This window comes from Fistularia commersonii, chromosome 29, assembly GCF_037954325.1.
Source record: "Fistularia commersonii isolate RoL2024-O1a breed Wild chromosome 29, RoL_Fcom_v1.0, whole genome shotgun sequence".
Classification (NCBI taxonomy): Eukaryota; Metazoa; Chordata; class Actinopteri; order Syngnathiformes; family Fistulariidae; genus Fistularia; species Fistularia commersonii.
Window position 1 is genome coordinate 11,393,259 of NC_141312.1, and position 13,016 is coordinate 11,406,274.

Here is a 13,016-nt window from a genome sequence, read left to right on the forward strand (position 1 = left end):
CCCTCCAGGACACAATGTCTCGAGTCAGGGTCAACAGTACCACATCCCCACCATACACAGTGATGATGGTTCCTCGCTTTCCCCTCCTCAGCTGCTGGGCGGTGGATTAGAATCTCCCATAAGTCGTTCTCTATGCCCTCATTGAACTCTTTCCACTCTCTAGTTTTGCCTCAATGAATGGAGTGCTGAAGCTGGATTCTACTTGGCTTGCCCACATCTGTCAGCTACCTCTGGAACTCCACAGGCCAAAACGGTCTGACAGGACTTGTTCTTCACAGTGACAGTGTCCCTCAATCCTGGTGTCCACCAACATGTTTGGGGGTTAACCCAAGAACCATCCACCATGCGATGACTATTCCAGTCAATCAACTCAACAATTGAGACACAAAAGTAACCCACTCAATCTTAGTGTCCTCTGCCTTGCCCTGGTAGACAGCTGAAGTTTTGTTTGAGATATTAATATCAGACAGAGGACAGAAGGATCATTTGTGGGGGAGGTTGCAGGTCACGCCAAATGAAGGGGTTACCACTCATGGGCTAATGTCCCAGACCTCCGTTTGACAGTGAAGGCAGGCCAGTGCCACTATGTCCAGTGCCTTTAACATCTGTGGACAAATCTCATTTGCATTTACTTCCTTCTTGACTAACCCAATAACCTCTAAAATGACTATGAATAAAGCTTTGTCTCCATCACCAGGGGCATGTCAGTTGGATTCAGGAGTTCCTCCAAGTGCTCTTTCCAGCACTCAACAACATCCCGAGTTGAGCTCAACATATCTCCTGTACTATAGACAACTTGGGATAACTGACGTTTTCCTTTCCGACTGTTTTCTGAAACTCCTCGAGGCCAATGCAAAATCCTCTCCAAACTCTTCTCACACTGGAGTTTTTGCTTCAAGGGCTGCAGAGGCAGCAGCTGCACTGGCCCTCCTGTACCTGTCCACAGCTCAGGGGACCCCTCTCCATGTATTAAAATGAGCTGAATTGTCAGGTCCCGAAATACAGATATGTGATCCTTTTCTACTGTATTTAATACAAATTCCACTCCAGTCAATGGGAAATGGCCAATAATTTCTTAACTCACTTATGCACATTTCCTGCGGCTTCAAAACACATCGAGTATGATGGAGTGACTGGCCTGTCATATGACTATTTAGGAAATGATTGTGACTATGACAAAGTGACTCCTATCACTTCCAGCATTGTCAGAGGCAGTTTTCATAATAATCCAGCGAGTAATATAAGAGTATAAAAGTAGTCGCCTGTAGAGTAGGAGGATGGTTGTTAACATTTCGGGGAGGCCATCATAACTGTCTTTCAGTGGAACTTAGCTCAGTGGCCATCAGTTACAAGGAGATAGCAACAGCAGAGGGCAGTAACACACCGTTTGCAATGCAGCATGCTGGTAACCACTAAAGTGAAACTGTCAGAAAAGTACACTGCTCAAAAAAATAAAGGGAACACTTAAACAACACAATGCAACGCCAGGTCAATCACACTTCTGTGAAATCGAACTGTCCACTTTGGAAGCAACACTGATTCATTTTGACTTGTTTTAAGGACGTTATGTCAAAGTTGGATCAGCCTGTAGTGTGTTTTTACACTTTCATTTGGAGTGTGACTCAAAATCCAGACCTCCATGGGTTAATACATTTGATTTCCATTGATACTTTTTGTGTGATTTTGTTGTCAGCACATTCAACTATGTAAAGAGCAAAGTATTTACCGGTAATAAGAATATTTCATCCATTCAGATCTGGGATGTGTTATTTTAGTGTTCCCTTTATTGTTTTGAGCAGGGTATATCCAACCAGTAAACAGGGCTCTGCTAGGATAACTGAAGCAGGTATTAGGTTTGTCCAAGCAATATAACCACACATTATCCTCCCCACAAAACAGAAACCAGTGAGGCTCATGCTCATTGCAGGAGCTTCGCAACAGACAGGCAGGCACAGAACTGACAGGTCAGCAGAGATTGGCAGCCCAACCTAAACCTCACCAGTGTAATTTCAAATGAATTTGTACAAAAGGGTGAAAAGGCATATGAAACAGCACAATGGAGAAGTTGGTGAGATGTTCAAAGCTTGAGAAATCTTTTTTATAGCCTTAACCTACTTTAAACTCCACAACTTTATCCCTGACCTTTTTGGTGTGTTCCTTGGTCTTCAGGATGCTTTATTCTCTTAACAAACCTCTGAGGCCATCACAAAACTTTTACTTTACTGAGATTACTTTACTCCATTTTGTCATTAGATCAACATTTGATTATTCAGCAATCATCAAGCAACTTCTGAAGGCAATTTGTTGCACTCAGAGAAAAAGGGGGGGTGAATACTTTTGCAAACAGCACTTCAATTTTTTCTATTTCTTAGAAAATAGATATACAAAATATCATTGTTTTTGTACTTCACAATTGTCAGGCACTTTGTGTTTGTCTGTCACAAAAAAATGAACCCAAATTTATTGGTGATGTTACAAAATGTGGAAAAGTTCAGCGGGTATGACTACTTATGCAAGCCACTGTATAATAATAATAATGCCTTTTGAAAAACCTCTCAATCTTAACTTGTCCTTTGGTTGTAAAGAGACATTATTTTGTTGAATAACTGAATTTATCCTCTATAAAGAGGATGCATATATCAATGTTGAATGTGTGTGTGTGTGTGTGTGTGTGTGTGTGTGTGTGTGTGTGTGTGTGTGTGTGTGTGTGTGTGTGTGTGTGTGTGTGTGTGTGTGTTTAGGGGATGTAATTATATTTTCTAGATTTTATTTTCAAGTATTTTGCTTGAATTGAATACGAGTTTGTATTTTCTAATAAATTCTCTTGAAACTCCATCAACACTGGTATCGCTGCCCCTCTGACTCAGCATCTCTGCTATTATCTTCTACTTATCTTCTCAGTGATAATCAACAAATGTACTCTTTTTGACTGGATTATGGAAACTATATTTCGATTTCCAATAAAGAGGACACTCAGCTCTGCCTGGAGATACTTAAATGAAACTCGAAGTTTACTCAAAGATACCTAATAACTTTAATGTATTGAATTGTGTAGATGAGCTTTTTAGTCCAGACCAAGTGCATGACGAATCATAATGAGATGGTTCATGAGCATCAGCATGAAGCCAACCCTCCTATAGTTCCAGCAGATTTCCTCCCATGCAGTATCCGGTTTGAATTTCTCTTCTCGGTACAGCTTAGCCATCATCAAATTGGTTTAACTTTCACCGCCAGCTCTCACTTGACTGTGAGACAAATGAGTGAATTAACTCTTTGCATTTGGATTTGTGTACCTTTCAAATTGAGTAAAATCACAATTTAAAAATACCTATTGATCGCTTCCTATTTCATTTCATATCTTTCATTGTGTCAAATATATTGTTAAACATTTTTGATGTGTTCCTTTTTTTCATTGTCTTTTATTGGAGCAATGCATTTAATCACCAGCTTCCTTTAGACAGATCTGTTCCCACGATGAACATTGTCAATTATGTTAGTCTATTTGGTCTGCTCACTTCAGACACTTAAGAATTTGACTCGCTGAATGTACCATTAATTGACATTCAGAAGCCAGATGATTGAATAATGGCAGCTTGTGTCCTTAATAGGCATGTAGGAAGTACACAGACAACATTCTTATTGCTACAAATCAAAATAAAAGGAAGGGGCAAACAGCCCATCTGACAGGGCTGGGAATAAGAAACAAACAGACATTTAATTCAACATTTGTGATCATTAATGTGATTCTGAGAAAGTACTGCTATCAAATCAATTCAGTATAAAATGTAGGATTAAAATGACATTTCCATAGTTTAAAAGCAATGAAAGCGACAGAAATGTTTCTACTGCTTCACATTGAGTGCTGTTTTTGTAGTTCAAATGATTCTGTGACGGCAGTATGCTGTACAAAATCACCTAATATAGGAACAAGTACTTAATGAATGCATATGAGAACAAGTTGGGGGTAGTTCCAATTCTTAATTTCTTGTTCTATGATTGTGAGACAATGTACGAGACACATCCTACAGCACATCCTGACCAATATTGTGCATGTGTCTCATGTGCGCCTACTTTTTGTTGATCTTTTTTGGTGTACTACTTGCCAGAGTCTAAAGCTATCAGATGGAAAAAAACAAAAGTTGTGTCAGAATGAACAGTAAATTATTGTATCAGTAGAACTTTCTTGTCATAAGAAAGCAGCATATATTCGATTATATTCAATAATCAATATCATTATTTTATGTGTACTTACAACAGATTTTTTATTACGATGACTTCTCTTTCCCTCCGTGAGCTGCCATCTTACCATGGTGGATGAGTTCGTGTTTCCCAGTGATCCTGGGAGCTATGTTGTTGGGGGCTTTATCCCCCTGGAAGGATCACCAAACAGGTCCCAGGTGAGGGACCAGACAAAGTGCAGCTCAGAAGAACCTCATGAAGAAGAAAAGCTTTGGATCCAGTCTTTCTCTGCTCGGATGCAGGTCACCAGGTTCCCCCCCTAGAGCCAGGCCCGTGGCTTGGGCTTGATGGCAAGCGCCTGAGAGCCAGGCTCTCACCCATGGGGCTCGGCCAGGCACAGGCCGAAGGATTGACATGGGTCCCTCTTCCCCTGGGCTCACCACCCACAGTAAGGGCCAAGGGGGTCGAGTGTAGAGCGAGCCAGGCGGTGGCCAGAGTGGGGGACCTTGGCGGTCTGATCCTTGGCTGCAGAAGCTGGCTCGTGAGACCCGGAATGTCACCTTTAGTGGGGAAGGAGCCCGAGCTAGTGCGCGAGGCTGAGAGATTCCAACTAGATATACTCAGACTCACTTCGACGCACACTGCTGAGTCTGAAACCTGGCCTCTCGAGAGGGGCTGGACTCTTTTTTTACTCCAGAGTTTCCCCCGGTGAGTGGCGTTGGGCAGGTGTGGGCATATTGATTGCCCCATGGCTTAGTGCCTGTACGCTAGGGTTCAACCAGATGTACGAGAAGGTAGCCTCACTCCACCTTCAGGTCGGGGTGAGGTTCTGACTGTTATTTGTGTCTATGCATCCAACAAGACTTCAGTTTATGCACCCTTCTTGGGGTTCCTAGAAGGGATACTCGAGAACGCTACTACTGGGAACGCCCTTGTTCTACTGGGAGAGTACATTACTCACATGGGCAAGAACTTGGAAGGGCATGATTGGGAGGAATGGCCCCCCAAAACTGAACCTGAGTGGTGTTTTGTTATTGGACTTGTGTGCTCGTCACAGATTGCCCATAACAAACACCATGTTCAGGAATAAAGGTTTCCATATGTGCACTTGGCGCCAACACAACTTAGGCCAGAGTTCTTTGATCGACCTTGCGGTCATGCCGTCACACCTGCGGCTGCATGTCCTGGACACTTGGGTGAAGAGAGGGGCGGAGCTGCCAATTGATCATCACCTAGTGGTGAGCTGGCTCCGATGGTGGTGGAGGTTACGAGGCAGACCCAAATGTAACGAGAGGGTCTTTGGGGATTATCTGGCAGAGTACCCTGTCAGATAGAGTTTCAACTTCCACCTCCAGCAGAACTACATCCATGTCCCAAGGGAGGCCGGGGACATTGAGTCCGAATGGGCCATGTTCCGTGCCTCCATTGTCAAGGCGGCAGACTGAAGCTGTAGTAGTAAGGCAGTCAGCGTCTGTCGGGTCGCCAACCCTTTAGCTTGCTGGTGGACCCCAGCAGTGAGGGATACCATCAAACTGTAAAAAGAGTCCTATCAGGCCTTTCTGGCCTGTGGGGCTCCAGAGGCAGCTGACAGGTACCGGCAGGCCAAGCGCCATGCAGCTTCAGTGGTTGCCGGGGCAAAAACTCAGGCGCAGGAGAATTTCGGGGAGATTTTTGAGAATGACTTCCAGTGGGCATCAAGGAGATTCTGGTCCACCATCTGGTGGCTCAGGAGTAGGAAGCAGTGCTCAAAAATATGTACAGTGGGAGTGGGGCACTGCTGACCTCAACTCAAGACATTGTAGATCGGTGGCAGGAATACCTCTGAGACCTCCTCAATCCCATCGAAACACCTTCTAATGAGGAAGTAGAGCTGAGGGACTCTGGAGTGGACACACCTAATGCAACAACCATTTCCACTTTGGTGCCATCTTACAGTTTCATGACACAACCAAAAGACAGCATTCTTACATCACCAGCTTCATTGCTATCCATAACGATCCTAAAATCTTCTACAATGCCAATCAAAGCCCCCCCCACTAACTCCTGAGGCTTTGTATTTACTGTATTTGCATTGCTATTTACTATTAGCGTGTTGACAATTCCAATGGGATACTCCATGTCATGAGGCACAACTTGAGGACACAAATTGTGAAAATGGAGGACGACGTGGGCTTTAGGTTGAGGCCAGTGTGGTATGGGCCGGAGGAGGAAGGAAAGAAAAGACAAGATGAAGCGGAAGTGAAGAAGGAGATGAAGGAAATCGCAGTACGGAGGGAAGAAAATAGGGACTTCGAAGAGGAAGAGTCTTCTGATGATTATTCCAGGATGGAGGATGAGAACTTGAGGGAGGTTGCACTGGCAGGATGAGAGAACAAGGAAAAGGAGCAGGGTGGCCAAACAAGCAGTGTAAGGGGAACAGGCCAAAGAGCCACAGATGGAGTGAGCAATAAAAAGAATGGTAATTAAAAGTATGAATTTTGCGAAGTTCTGAAAAGCAGAGTTTTGGCCAAATGAACTTCTTCACTACTTTACATTCAATTCTAATTCAATTCTGAGTATTAACATCATTATGTAATGTTCTAGTGGAAAAGCATTTCATTCTTCTGTCTGTCACTGCATGCTGCCCACATAGATAGATGAGCGAAGACACATTATTTACATTAAATAAATAATTTTTGGAACAATCAGGTGAAAGTGAGCATTTTTCCACGGCACACCTGATGATCACTCACGACTCACTAATGTCACAATGCACAGTGGGCACAGTGGTTGGGAAACACTGCTGTACAGCACACATACGAAAGGACTTGGGCTTAAAAGTGTTAAACTATAGGAGGTTAGCAGAGTTCCAACTGCTGAAGCAGAGGATGCTGAAAAGACTCTTGCAAGTCCCTCCACAACCCATTACAGTATTTTTTCACTTTGGTTGTAAGGGTTGAATTTTTAGATAAAATTCTTGAACCTTTTGTGTCTATTTTCTTAGTTCCAGGATTAAACTCTTCTCATAAGTATCTTCTAAACCATCAAGAGACTAAATGTCTAAATTGGAAACTGACATCTGAAACCATAGCCAAAAAGCTGTTTTTACTCATTACAGGCTGTGGTGGGAAGTTCTATAAGGAACATGAGACGACGTCACATGGTGTTTGCTTATTGAATCTATTGCCTTTTCCTGTGCAGCATTCACTTGATCTGTTATTTCCCGTCCTCTATCCTTTCACATAAAGCTTACTTGATAAATGACCTCCCAGCTTCATTCCTCCCTGTCTTACGTTGCATTTAATGTGACACTAGAGAAAATAGAAAGCATTTTCCAGAATTTTGAAATGTATTCAGAATGTATCCAACTTGACCAATTCCACGCTTTATTTTTGCATTTTGATTTTAGCGTACCTCCAAAACCCTGGTATGCAATAAAAGTGAATTGAGTGAGTGCCAGTAGAATTATTGTGTCAAGGAGTAAAATGCTGCACCTTCCTTTTAGCCAGTATCAGCAAGCATGACCCTACCTGCTGTCATGGCCAGGAGCTATGCCCCTCTTCACGCCCTATTACTGGCTTTACATATGCCAGTGCCCCCCCCCCCCCCAAAAAAAAAAACAGGGAATAATGAAGCCCTTTCAACTCTTCCTCCAGCAACAAAGATGTTCAACATAGCATTGCCACCTGTCGAGGACCCTTCATCAGTACCAAGCAGCCAATGGTTCTGCTGTTGTATTTTCAGCCACACCATTCCAACCACCTTAACCAAATTCCACCAAAACTGAGTAAGAAATGGGTGACCTGTACCACAGGAGTCATAAGGCCCTCATAGGGCATGGCGTCCAAATAAAAAACACTAGATACAAGATCTGTTGATCCTATTCACCAACACCCGCACCTACAGAGACAATGACTGTATACACACACTAGCTTGGAAGATTAAAGAGATGAAGGAGGTGGGAATAATTGATCCTTCGACCAGCCTGTGGGCAACGCCGGTGCTCTTGGTCAAGAACAAGGATGGAACCTGCTACTTCTGCATTGACTATTGCCCTCTAACAAAGTCACCTGCAGGGACTGTCATCCCTTGCCAAAGTTTGATGATACTCTTGAATATGTTACCCTGCTTGTTCAGCTCCCTCATCCTCAGGAGTGGCTACTCGCAAGTGGCGCAAGCACCGGAGAAAACCTCTTAGTCAGGGGCTGTGGCAATTCAAAGATCTCTACAATGCCCTAGGCATCTTTGAATGTCTGTGGAGAGGTTGTTCCTCAAATACAGAATTTTAACAGAAAACTCATGTCTGTTATTCAACCACCATGTGTTGAATACACAGGGGATTAAATCCTTTATTCTAAGGATCAACCCCCACCCAGTGTGCTGCAATAAACTCTGGCATCACCTTCCCCCTAATTCTGGTACACATTCCAGAGGTGATTGATGAGATGAGAGGCCGTCTACTATGGGGGGGGGGGGCTCGTTCCAGCGCCCTCACCCATTGGACCACACAGTTACACACTGTGACACCACCAACCAGTATATAACTGCACGTATTGAAGTGAAACAACTTTCTTATAGCTATTCTCCAGTGCACAAGAGTTGGCTGTATATAGACACAAAATCTATTTTTTTCCTATTGATCCTGACCGTGGCTCCAAGCTCAACGTCATCAGGCTAATAACGCTAACTCCTGCTCTGGTTCCTCTTTATTTCACTAACACGAAAGCACCTCCAAGTACATCCCAGAACACAGGATATATTCTTATTGCTCCTCATTCATTACTGTGTGTCTTCTGGCCACGATCATGTGATTGCCCCATTTGGTAGACTTTGGACTATAACTGCCGCCATTTTGATAGTTTTTCATTAAGGCCCCTATTGTGTAGATATTTCTGAGGCCACCACAATTTTTGCAGTCTTTATACACACACACACACGCACGCACACGCACACACATTTCAGGTTGTTAAATAAGCTTTTTTGTATTTTAAAGGGGAATTTCCTGGTATCTTGTGTGTGCATATAATGACAAGACTGTTTGAATTTACACCTTATTCATCTAAAATATTGTCCTGCTTCAATGAAGACATCTGCGGCGAGGCTTTCACTCCAAACGTCGACGCTTTACTGCCAACAATTTCTCTTTATATGACTGTACGAGGGACATCAATTCTACATTCTCGAATCTTCCCGCTCCCACACCTGTCGACCCCACCTCTCTCCGCCAATCATTGGGCCTTTACCTATATGACAAACCTGCAGTCCAGTGATCAGTTGGAGAGTGACAGGTCGACAGCCTATAGCTTCTATTCCGGGGTCGCCACAATAGAACTGAACCACAAGGTTCGGTTCTAGGCCCTCCCCTCTCCCTGAACACAACATTGCTTGGTTCTGTCATTCGCTCACATGGCTTCTCTTACCACTGCTATGCCGACAACACACAGGTGATCCTGTCCTTCCCTTCATCAGACACACAGGTGGAAACCCGAATTACAGCTTGCCTGTCCGACATCTGAGATTGGATGGCAACTAACCACCTGAAGCTCAACCTGGACAAGACTGTGCGGACAACCTTTCCCCAAGACAAAGAGCAGCTCAGAGACCTTGCCATCACCATCGACAACACTGTGGTAAGGCCAACCACAACCGCGAGAAACCTGGGTGTGGTCCTACACAGCCAACTGTCGTTCTCAGCAGACGTTGCAGCAGTCGCATGTTCCTGCAGATTCCTCCTCTACAGCATTAGAGAGTTTCGCAGATTCCTCACGGAGGACACAGCGCAGATACTCATCCAGGCTCTAGTCATCTCTCGTTTGGACTACTGCAACTCCTTCCTTGCTGGTGCCCCAATGGTCACCATCAGGCCTCTGGATGTCACGATGTGCTGGGGCGGACTCGAGCAGGGAACCACACTTCGGGACAGAGATGGGTGGAAAGCGCTTTTATTCGGTTGAAGTTGCAGAACTGGATGCGAACGGGACGGGTTGCAGACCGGACCGGACGGGTTGCAGACCGGACCGGACGAGTTGCAGACCGGACGAGACGAGTTGCAGACCGGACGAGACGAGTTGCAGACCGGACGAGACGAGTTGCAGACCGGACGAGACGAGTTGCAGACCGGACGAGACGAGTTGCAGACCGGACGGCAGAGGCTGGGCCTCAACAGTACGGGTTGCGGGAGGGAACAGAGGTCACGCCGGCCGTCTGGGCCCGGCCGTGACTCGGGAAGGGAACAGAGGTCACGCCGGCCGTGACTCGGGAAGGGAACAGAGGTCACGCCGGCCGTGACTCGGGAAGGGAACAGAGGTCACGCCGGCCGTGACTCGGGAAGGGAACAGAGGTCACGCCGGCCGTGACTCGGGAAGGGAACAGAGGTCACGCCGGCCGTGACTCGGGAAGGGAACAGAGGTCACGCCGGCCGTCTGGGCCCGGCCGTGACTCGGGAAGGGAAAGGAGGTCACACCTGGGGTCCGGTCATAGCAGGGGTGAGGTCCGGGTTGGTGAGGGTGGTGGCAGGGTCCCACAGTAGTCCATGAAGACCACAATCCCCCGGTGCCAGGCAGAGAGTGCCGCTGCCCTTTATAGGGATCTCGATTAGCGGCATCTGCTGCAGCTGGCGCAGATTACAACGGGGATCAGCTGTGAACCCTGACACTGGAGCTTATTCAGAAAGCGGCAGCCTGCTTGGTGTTCTACCATCCCAAATTCTCCCACACAACTCCCCTTCTTATGTCCCTACACTGGCTCCCGGTAGCCCCCCTCATCAAGTTCAAGACCCTGGTGCTCGCTTACCCGGCAGTCTTATCTTCAGGATATGGTCAAGCCACTTCTCCACGACTGTCCACCCCATCACTCAGAGCCCCTGGCTGCCGATTGAACCGGTCTCGGCTCTTTTGGCTCCTTGGCTTCTCAGTGGTGGAACGAACCCCCGAAAAAGGCCAGAACAGAGGGGTCGCTGCTCATCTTTTGCCGTGAGCTGAAAACATACCTTTTCACGAAGCACTACCCTACTGATCGCACTTAGCCCCCAAACCCACCGAGAAAAAAACGAAAAAAAAAAAAAAAACAACGAAATTAATGTATGTATGAATATGGTTCTGAGATGGTTAATTGGTTGAGTGGTCACTTCTGACTTCCAACTACTGGTACTTTGGATCTTCGGTGACGGGATTGCACTTTTTGTAAGTCACTTGGACCAAAGCGTCTGCCAAATGCCTGTAATATGATGTAATATAAATATTGTTAAATGTTGACATTTTTTGACAAATACCTTTTAGTTATTTTTTTCCAGCTTTGCTGGTTCTGCACCAAACAAATGTTAATATGATTATTGAATTAATGATATTTCAATAATTTTGATAATTTTGAACAACTAATAATCATCATTGATAAATGGTTAGTTATTACTAATAACTAATTCGGCTCCATTCACTACACAACAGAGTCCTGACAGGTATTCCATGGAACTGCTGTGTAATCTACTTGGATAACCTCCTCATCCATGCTGCAGCTTTCCAGAATACACTGTACTACCAGAGTGGTATCTTCCTTTCTATTTGGTAAACTAGTCTTCTTTTCCATCTTAAGACGTTTTTTTTTTTTTTGTAAGTCACTTTGGATAAAAGCATCTGCTAAACGGCTGTAATGTAATGTAATGTAATGTAAAGAAGTGTCATCTGTTCTGATGAAAAACATCCTTTCCTGTGTCACGTTGTAAGTACAGCAGGGGTGATGACTGACCTGGCAAAGATAGTGGCTGTAAGGGACTTGCCTTATCCCTCACAATGTCAGTGAGCTGTGATCCTCTTGAGCCTGGCTTCCTGCTACCAGCGGTTCGTCAAGGACTTTACTACCTTTTGCAAGCCTTCTACATCGATTGATCCGGAGCGAGGGTTGTGAGGGCTCTTTCCTAGTTGCAGTTGATGCGAATCAGGTCCACGGTATTGGGCTACCCAAGCCATCTCCAAGGGGATACAATGACTCAAGTGTTGGCAGCTCCATGTGACATCCCGGCACCCAGACTTCAGCTTGGGTGACCCCTAAGCATTATCTGCAACCCCAAGTTTTGAGAACATTTATAAAGCACATCTCCAGAATGACCAGAGCAATGAGCGTAGCCTTGGCCGCATAAAGGCTGCATGGAGACGGGCCAGCTACTGGCATGGCCGACGGTTGTCGGTCCAGAGAGCTAAATCTAGAGAGATCAATCTAACACAGGAGACTCAAACATGCATCCGGTGGGCCAACAATTGTTTGTGGCCCCCGCCCCGAGTTTAATATGTATAGCACTTTACAGTGTTGTGTGCAGAGCTGAACGAACCTACCAATCACGGCAAGCAGAGAAACATTTCTCAAAATGGCCCTCAGCCTGGCTGGCTGCCTCATTTCTATTGGCCAAATGTGGGCATTCGTCCCATATATATATATGTGTATATATATATATATATATATATACACACACACACACACACACACACACACACACACACACACACACACACACACACACACACACACACATATATATATACATATATATATATATATATATATATATATATATATATATATATATACATACATACATACATACATATATATTTATACACACAGGTCAATAGCACGTAGAGACTTAATATGAGGTCTCTCTCTGACAAAATTAATCAAAGTGATGCGTACGTGGTGGGATAAAGGACAAGTAAGAAACTCAATGTAGCCTAATGTAGTCTGCAGTCACATAGCGACACCCGTCCATCGGCAATAACAGTCCCCTGTAACCCGGACCAATTCTAGGGTTGCACCCCTATTTGTGGGTCATTGTTTTTTTTAATTGCATCGCACCATTTGCATTCTCTTGC